Here is an 8,743-nt window from a genome sequence, read left to right on the forward strand (position 1 = left end):
ATTAGGCCATCTATCCAATACAGGTTTACAAGCTATTTCTAAAAAATTTCCTTTCATTCCTTGTAATAAAGATGTTGTTCCTTGTGACTCTTGTCACTTTGCTAAACCAAGAAAGTTATCTTTTCCTAATAGCACTTCATGTTCTTCTGCTCCTTTTGATATTTTGCATACTGATTTGTGGGGACCTTTCTCCACTGTTTCTACCTTAGGACATAAATACTTTCTCACTCTTGTTGATGATTACAATAGGCACACATGGGTTATTTTCCTCAAAACCAAAGACCAAACCAGAAAAAGCCTTATCCAATTCATAGCATACACTAAAACCCAATTCCATACCACACTCAAATGCCTAAGATCTGACAATGGGACTGAGTTCATAGCTCTTGCAGATTTCCTTTTATCCAAAGGAATTATTCATCAAAGGACTTGTGTTGAAACACCCCAACAAAATGGAGTGGTGGAAAGAAAACACCAACACATACTTAATGTTGCTAGGTCCTTACTTTTTCATTCAAACATCCCTTTAAACTTGTGGAACTTCTGCATCCAACATGCTGTCCACATAATCAACAGACTACCCTCACCCCTGCTCAAATCAAAATGTCCTTATGAAATTCTATTCAGTCAACCTCCCTCCATTATCCATCTTAAGGTCTTTGGATGTTTGTGTTATGCCACCGCACTCCAAGCTCACAGAGCAAAATTTGACTCTAGAGCTAGAAAATGTATTTTCCTTGGTTATAGAGATGGTACAAAAGGCTACATTTTATATGACCTCCATAACCATAATATTTTTGTCTCAAGGAATGTTGTCTTCTATGAAAACACAGTTCCCTTTAAGCATAACTCTGCTCATTCTGATAATAGTCCTGCAGATCCCTTACCAAGCCAAAACTTAGATGACCTGCCTTTTCCCATACCTCACACTCAATCCAGTACTGATCTGTCTTTATCCTCTGATGTGTCCACATCCACTAATGATTGTGCCAACTCCCCTCCTGATTTGAACCACCATAGTCCTAGTTCACTGACCTCTCTCCCTAATAATCTGCCTACTCATACTGATTCTCCTTTACCTAGTTCCAATTCTGATTCTTCTGTACCTTTTGATACTTCTTCTCCCGATATATTTGTCCCCTCCAACAGCTATGCCCCTAGCCTACCTGATGTACCTTTTCCAGAACCTAGTACTCACTCTGAGCATACATTAGAATCTAACACTCTTTTATCCAATGATTCTTCCTCTACTGGTTTAATTCCCCAATCCTCTACAGATAACAATTTTGTTCCCTTAAGACAGTCTTCCAGGTCATCTCACCCTCCCCAATATTTAAAGGATTATCATTGTTACTCCTCTCTCTCAAAACCTCATTCCCATGGCCTTTATCCTTTATCTTCTGTGCTTACATATAACAATTGCTCTCCTGCATATAAGCATTTTTGTTTCTCTATTTCCTCTAACACTGAACCTAAAACATATAATCAAGCCATTAAGAGTGATTGTTGGAAACAAGCCATGATATTGAACTACAGGCTCTTGCAGAAAACCAAACATGGGAGGTTGTTGAACTTCCACCAGGAAAAGTTCCCATAGGCTGCAGGTGGGTATACAAAATCAAATATCAGGCTGATGGTTCTATTGAGAGGTATAAAGCTAGGCTGGTAGCTAAGGGATACACTCAAATGGAAGGTGTAGATTACTTTGACACCTTTTCTCCTGTAGCCAAGATCACCATAGTAAGAGTTTTGTTGTTTGTTGCTGCAATAAAGGGATGGCATATGGAACAGTTGGATGTTAATAATGCCTTCCTTCATGGTGACTTACATGAAGAGGTATATATGACACTCCCTCCTGGTCTCACTTCAGCTGTTCCATCTCAGGTATGCAAATTACAAAAGTCTCTATATGGTCTCAAACAGGCCAGTAGACAGTGGTACTCAAAACTGTCAACCTTCTTAATATCTTTGGGGTATACTCAATCATAGGTTGATCATTCTCTCTATGTTAAATCTACCAAGGATACTTTCACTGCCATCCTTGTCTATGTTGATGATATTGTGTTAACCGGTAATTCTTTACAGGAGATTCATCATGTTAAACACATACTTGATGATAAGTTCAGGACTAAAGACCTTGGCCAGCTCAGGTTCTTTTTGGGTTTTGAGATTGCTAGATCTTCAAAAGGTATTTTCATGAACCAGAGAAAATACACTCTTGAGCTTTTGGAAGATACAGGTTTTCTGGCAGCCAAGCCTTCTTCTATTCCCTTTGATCCCAATCTCAAGCTTTCTCCTACTGATGGTGAACTTTTGCCTGATCCTACCTCCTACAGAAGGTTGATTGGCAGGTTAATCTATCTCACCAACACTAGGCCTGATATATCTTTTGCAGTGCAGCACTTGAGTCAATTTGTATCTAAGCCACTGTTCCACACTATCAGGCTGCAACTAAAGTTCTCAGGTTTTTGAAGAGCTCTCCAGCCAAAGGTATATTCCTTTCAGCCTCTAGTCCTCTCAAACTGTGTGCCTTTGCTGATTCTGACTGGGCTAGATGTCCTACCACAAGAAAATCCAGTAATGGCTTTTGTGTTGTTCTTGGTAATTCCTTGTTATGCTGGAAGTCCAAGAAGCAGAATACTGTGTCCAGATCCTCCACAGAAGCTGAATACAGAGCCTTAGCTTCTCTCACTTGTGAGATTCAATGGCTGCAATTTCTCTTTAATGACCTAATGGTATAGTTTTCACAGCCTGCATATGTATATTGTGATAGCAAATCTACCATTTACCTTGCGCATAACCCTACCTTCCATGAAAGAAGTAAACACATTGAGCTCGATTGCCATGTGATTCGAGAGAAAATCGTTTCCAGGCTCATCCACTTGTTTCCTGTTTCCACCAACGACCAGCTAGCAGATGTTTTCACAAAGCCTTTGCATTCCCCTGCTTTTTCCTCTATCCTTTCCAAGTTAGGACTCTGCACTATCCACAGTCCAACTTGAGGGGGCATATTGGATTATACATCTTTTGTACATACTGGTCTTCTTGATTTGTATATAGCTTTGTATATGTATAATATATTTCTGTTAGCTTAGGTGGCAGGCTTAGATTGGTTACTACTTGTGTATATATAACACCATTGTATCTTCTTCTAAAATCAATCAATGTAACAGTATTTTTCATACTTCTTCTTCTTCTTCTTTACATTCTGCTGCACAGTTTATGTGCATTCTTCAGCTTTTCTGTATGGGATCCTCCATTATCAACAGACATCAAGTTAAGATATTTATTCATTTTCCAATTTGATATTATAGCAGATATTGAAAAGTTTTATACTGAACTTCAGGAAACTATATTGGCTAGACATTAAGATGATGGGAATGAAAGCAATTGTTGAAGAGTTTTCATGAGTTTTTTCTTGGGGTTTTCTAAAAAATATGTGGTATCATTTCTTGGGGAATGAAAGCAATTGAAGTTGATAACATTAATGAAATAATTGAGGTATACTCATTACCTTCTTTTTTTTTGTTAAGTTTGATTAGTGCATTTAGTTGATTACTAATCAAATGCATTCTGATTTTTAAGATAATTTCATTTTCAGTTTAAAGAACTTAATGATCGTGTTTTTCATTATCATTTTCTTCTTGGGAGTATATATTTATTTCAATGTTAGACTTTTACAATAGCTTTTTATTATTTTATTTAACATCATGTGCACATTTGTGCCATTTTTTTTTTCTGACATGAAAGTTCAAGTTTTGGTTTTTTTATCGAGATAACCCAGTTTTTCGAAAAAATTCCCAAAATACCCCAGTTTTCAGCGAAATTCCCAATCTACCCCACTTTTAAGAGGAGGCGTCAATTCAATTGGCGACTCCCTTAAAAAAGCCTCAAATGACAAAACCTCCAACATTAAAGTTGTATATCTTTTCAATACAATGAATTTGGACATAAATTTTGCATCATTTGGATTTTTTATGAGAAAGTTATGGGCAGTTGAAGTTGGACATCTGATTTTTTCAAATGTTATCTGACCTATAATGTTTTGTATTATCGCATGTGTTTCTTTTAGAATTATGAAATTTTGTCAAACATAACAATTGAATTAGACATCTCAAATTTTGCAATGGACTTGGTCCCACCTCAAAATTATTAAAAATGAGTAAGTTAGGTCCTTGCGAAGTTGACCCAAAATTAGGATTTCTGTTAAAACATGTGTATGTGAATTTTGCCAAAAGGGACCAACTTCAAGCCCTTCTGTTTGAATGATAAAAGCCTCAAACGACAAAACCTTAAACATAAAAGTTGTATATCTTTTTAAGACAATGAATTTGGACTAAAATTTTGCATCATTTGCATTTTTTTTAGAAAGGTATGGGCACCTGAACTTGGACTCTTTGACATTTCAATTGTTATGTGGCCTATAATGTTTTGTATTATCATATGTGTTTATTTTAGAATTATGAAATTTTGTGCAACATATCAATTTAAGTAGACATCTCAAACTTTCCAATTCACTTTGTCCCACCTCAAAATCATAAAAAATGAGTGAGTTAGGTCGTTGGGTAGTTGACCCAAAATTAGGGTTTCAGTCAAAACATGTGTATGTGAATTTTGCCAAAATGGAGTTTAGACAAAGAAACCTAATGTTTGGAGTTTACACAAAGATAAATTTGATATAATACGACTTGATATTAATAAACTTTGGAGTTTACACAAAGAATCCTAATGGTGATGACCGGGATCACCTAACCGACCGCCGGTCCCACATCCCCTAGCTACCCTAACCCTTGGCCCTAACCCACGTTGACGATTCTGCACCGGTGTTTGTTCATCTAAGGGGCCAAGAGCGTCATTACCTCCTATAGGAGAAGATCCGTTGAGGTATTCAGCCAACTCAGCATAGTCTTCAGTATTCAATGATGGTGTACCGGCGTAGCTGAGCTCATGACCCATGCCAGAGAAGTTGGGGTGTGGTTGACTCATGGATGGGCGACCGGGACGGTTGAAGGGAGACATGGGTGTGAATGATGCGTCTAGGAAAGGTTGGAAAGGTTGTTGGGGTGTTTGGAAGAGATAGGGTTGTGGGATGTTTTGGTTTTGTGATGTTTGGGCTTCTTGGCTACGGTAGGAGGAGGGGCGGTTAGTGTTTTGGCTAAGGCGACTTTGGAAGGGTGATGGTGTGGGTGCGAAGCGATGTTCGGTCTGAGGTTGATGGTCCATTTGTTGGTGGTGGTATGGGGTATGTTCTTGGTATTGGGGTTGGGTGAATGACATGTTTTGGTTGTATGTTTGTGTGTTTGTGGAACGGAAAGTTTGACGGATAGGTGGTTGTGAGTAACCGGGCTGAGAATGTTGTTGGGGGTTAGATGTTGATCCTTCTTGTGCGTAACTTGTCTGGCATGGGTCGTAGAGGTACATATCATCGGCGATGAATTGAAATCCAACCGATCTGTACCAAGCCATATAAGTACGACTTGGTTTTACCTCATTTGGCATGACTGCGTCAGTTAAGACATGGTCATGACGGTGCTTTCACTTGAGACACTCTGATCTTGCGAAGGTTTGCCAAGGGTTGAAGTTCCATTGGTCGTTCACTTTACGCATATGCCATTCTCCTAGGCTAGCTGGGGGATCTGGGATATTCTGGACCATACCGAACTGCAGCTTCACACGATCGGTGTTGTGCATCTCCACAGTTGTGAACCGTATTATCGGTGTGCATGTTGTCCATACGACTGTGTCTTCAGCGTTAACCTCATGGTCATGATCCAGATTAAGGTATGGACGCCAAATGAACTGAAATGTTAAAGAAGATAGGATTTTAATGAATGTAGAAAAAGTCAACATAATATGACAAAATAATGAAGTTATTTTGCTTACGTCTGTCGGTCGAAGGTGATCCAACAGGTTGCGATACTGAGTAATACAGTGTCTCGGACATCTGCTGTAACTCATACCACGTGCCGACCATTTACACCAAAAAGTTAAAATAAATTAGTTTGAGGTAATAAATTTTAAGGAAGTAAGTAAAGATATAGCAATTAAAACAACTTACTTTTTTGCATATGGAAAAGTGAAAGGGTTGTTATTGACCGGTGCTAGAGACGGTAGTCTTGACCAACCCCATGCTTGTAGCAAAACAGCACATCCAAAAAATGTAGATGTGTCTTTGTGGGAGTTTTTGCACAACGAACTATAGAGATAGGCTAGACACGCGGATCTCCAACTGTAACTACCTATTCTATCTACATGTCTAAGTAGAGGTAAGTACATAATATGCATGCTAGAACCACTACCTTCGGGAAATAAAAAGGATCCTATTAACAGCTGTAAGACCCCAATTTTGGCCCTAAGATCCCTCATGGCCCATAACATACCATATCATGGCCTCAAGGATCATTGCATACCCTAGCTGCCCTCCTAGTGGGTGGGTACCTTGTGAGTGTGATTCTTGATCACCAAGCATGTATTGCATTTGTATATCATTGCTTTTCATATGTTTACTAACCAAATGTACAAAAATATTGTCATTTAACCTTGTCTCTTGCAGCTGAAGCAATCATCAGTCAAACAGTCAAATCAGGCCTTGAGCAATAGATGGTGACCATTCTTGAAGAATTTGGACACCATGATCATTCATAAAGAGTTAAATTAACTTGTGATATCATTTGGAAGCAAGATCTCAATTGAAAGAGGTTTGAAATTCATCAGAACATGGCCCAGTCAAGAAAAGTCAACAAAAGTCAACTGTGGTCAACTGTGCATTTAATCAGGGATTGGAAGGTGTGAGATGGTTAGAAAGACCTCATTCATGTCCATATAAGCCTCATTTGGCATTTCAAAGATCAAGGTTGAAGGATTTGAAGTCAGACAAAAAGTTTCCAAAAATGGAAATGACCTGTAATTCTCACCTGCCAAAAATGGAAAGTTTTTCTCCCAAATATTACGTGTCCAAGAAAGCTTCAAATGGAATTTTGTCCAACATGAATGTTGAAGATCTTGATCTCACCATTCCAAAAAGTCCAAGAACTTGAAAATCCCATGTATGGTTGTCAAGTTATGGTCCATTCAATTTCAAAAATGACCCATAATCAGAAGGGCATAACTTCCATATGGAGTGTCCAAATTGGGTGATCTTTTTATGCACAAACTCCATTTGACATGTACTTTCATGGTGCATAATTGGATTTCTTCAAAAAAGGTCAATGCAAAAAGTCAAATTTCAACTGGACAGTTAAATGAACCAGGGGCAAAATTGTCCAACTTGTGAAATAATTGGAATTTTTGAGTGGGGATTTTTGCAACACTTCATAAATGGCATTTGAAACTTGTTGGAATGTTCATAACATGCTAAGGCTTCATGGTTTGGAAATTGGATTTTGAAATGAACTTGAAAAATGAACAAAGTGCCATGACATAGTGAAATTGAGAAATATACATTCAATGGACATGGGACCAATTCTATTAGCTTCCAAATGAGTTTTGTGACTTGTTCAAAGTGATAAACCACTGTTGCATTGCTTCTAAGTATCCAAGGGCAAAAAGGCCAAGATATACACATGAGCTACATTTGCTAATCACCAAGTTTGGCTTAATCATGATTAATTGTTGGATTAAGGGCAAGTATATAAGCTTAATGGTAACTGTTTTCTCAGGGACTAATCACAATTCACAAATCCTAAAGCAAAATCTCAAGAACTCTCCCATTTTTCTCTCATTTTCCACACTTTGCATTTTCCATTTTTTCACGATTCACCAAGATTTTCACCAGTTTTTTGCAGTTTCTGTGGTTGATCATCATATGCAGATGAATTAGGAGGACTGTTGAAGCAAGAAAGTGGAAGATCTTTGAAGATTCTTCACCATCGAAGCAAGCACGAGTTCCATGACAGTTGGAAATTCCTGGAGGATAGAGCATCGTTGAGCTAAACAAACATTCGCATACTCCTTCTACATCCACGTGCTGCACCTGTTTTCACTCATTGAGGCCTTACACGCACCGATTCCAGCACTGCACGTCAAGAAGGTTAGGATCCGATTTCTACCAAACTCAAAATCATTGTGTGGTTATTGTAGAGCATAGTGTGTAGATCATGCAGCACCTTGTAGAATTGAAAATCGTTAGCTTATGAGAGAGAAATCTAAGATCAAAGTTTAGATGCAAGATCTTCTTTCCATCGATTCGCTCCATATAGGAAGTTCTGGACGATTTCGCTTTGATATTCGTGTTCTACTCGGTTAGACCTTTCCAACGCATATCCATTTGTGAGTTTTAGTGGTGAAATGAGGAAAACGGAATTGGAAGGTGATGAACACATTAGGCCGCGCGAAGAAGATGATAGAATTCTGGAAAATCCCGTGTTGATCCATGCTGCTCGCGTTTCCGTTTCAAATTGTGTTTGGCGCCGGATCCAGCAAATCGCGAGCCGCCACGTCATTTATTTAAGCCATGCGTTTTGGACCGGCTGACACTTATTTACGATACTGCCACTCGTGGCTTAATCAAAATCCATTTAATTCATAAAACCTTAAATAATTATTTCAATAAATCTTACAAACTTTAAAAAATCATAGATTAATCATACTTAGTCCAATTAATTTGGGACTTTTTTTGATAATCTCCATTTTTTCTCTAGAATTTTTTAGGCATAGTGATATAAGTTGTGCCTGGTATTTTTTTAGATTGGTTTAGGGATCTTTGTCATGTGTGCTAATTTTATATGTTTTGCTATTTTAATCA

This window comes from Lathyrus oleraceus, chromosome 1 (genome assembly GCF_024323335.1).
Source record: "Lathyrus oleraceus cultivar Zhongwan6 chromosome 1, CAAS_Psat_ZW6_1.0, whole genome shotgun sequence".
Lineage (NCBI taxonomy): Eukaryota > Viridiplantae > Streptophyta > Magnoliopsida > Fabales > Fabaceae > Lathyrus > Lathyrus oleraceus.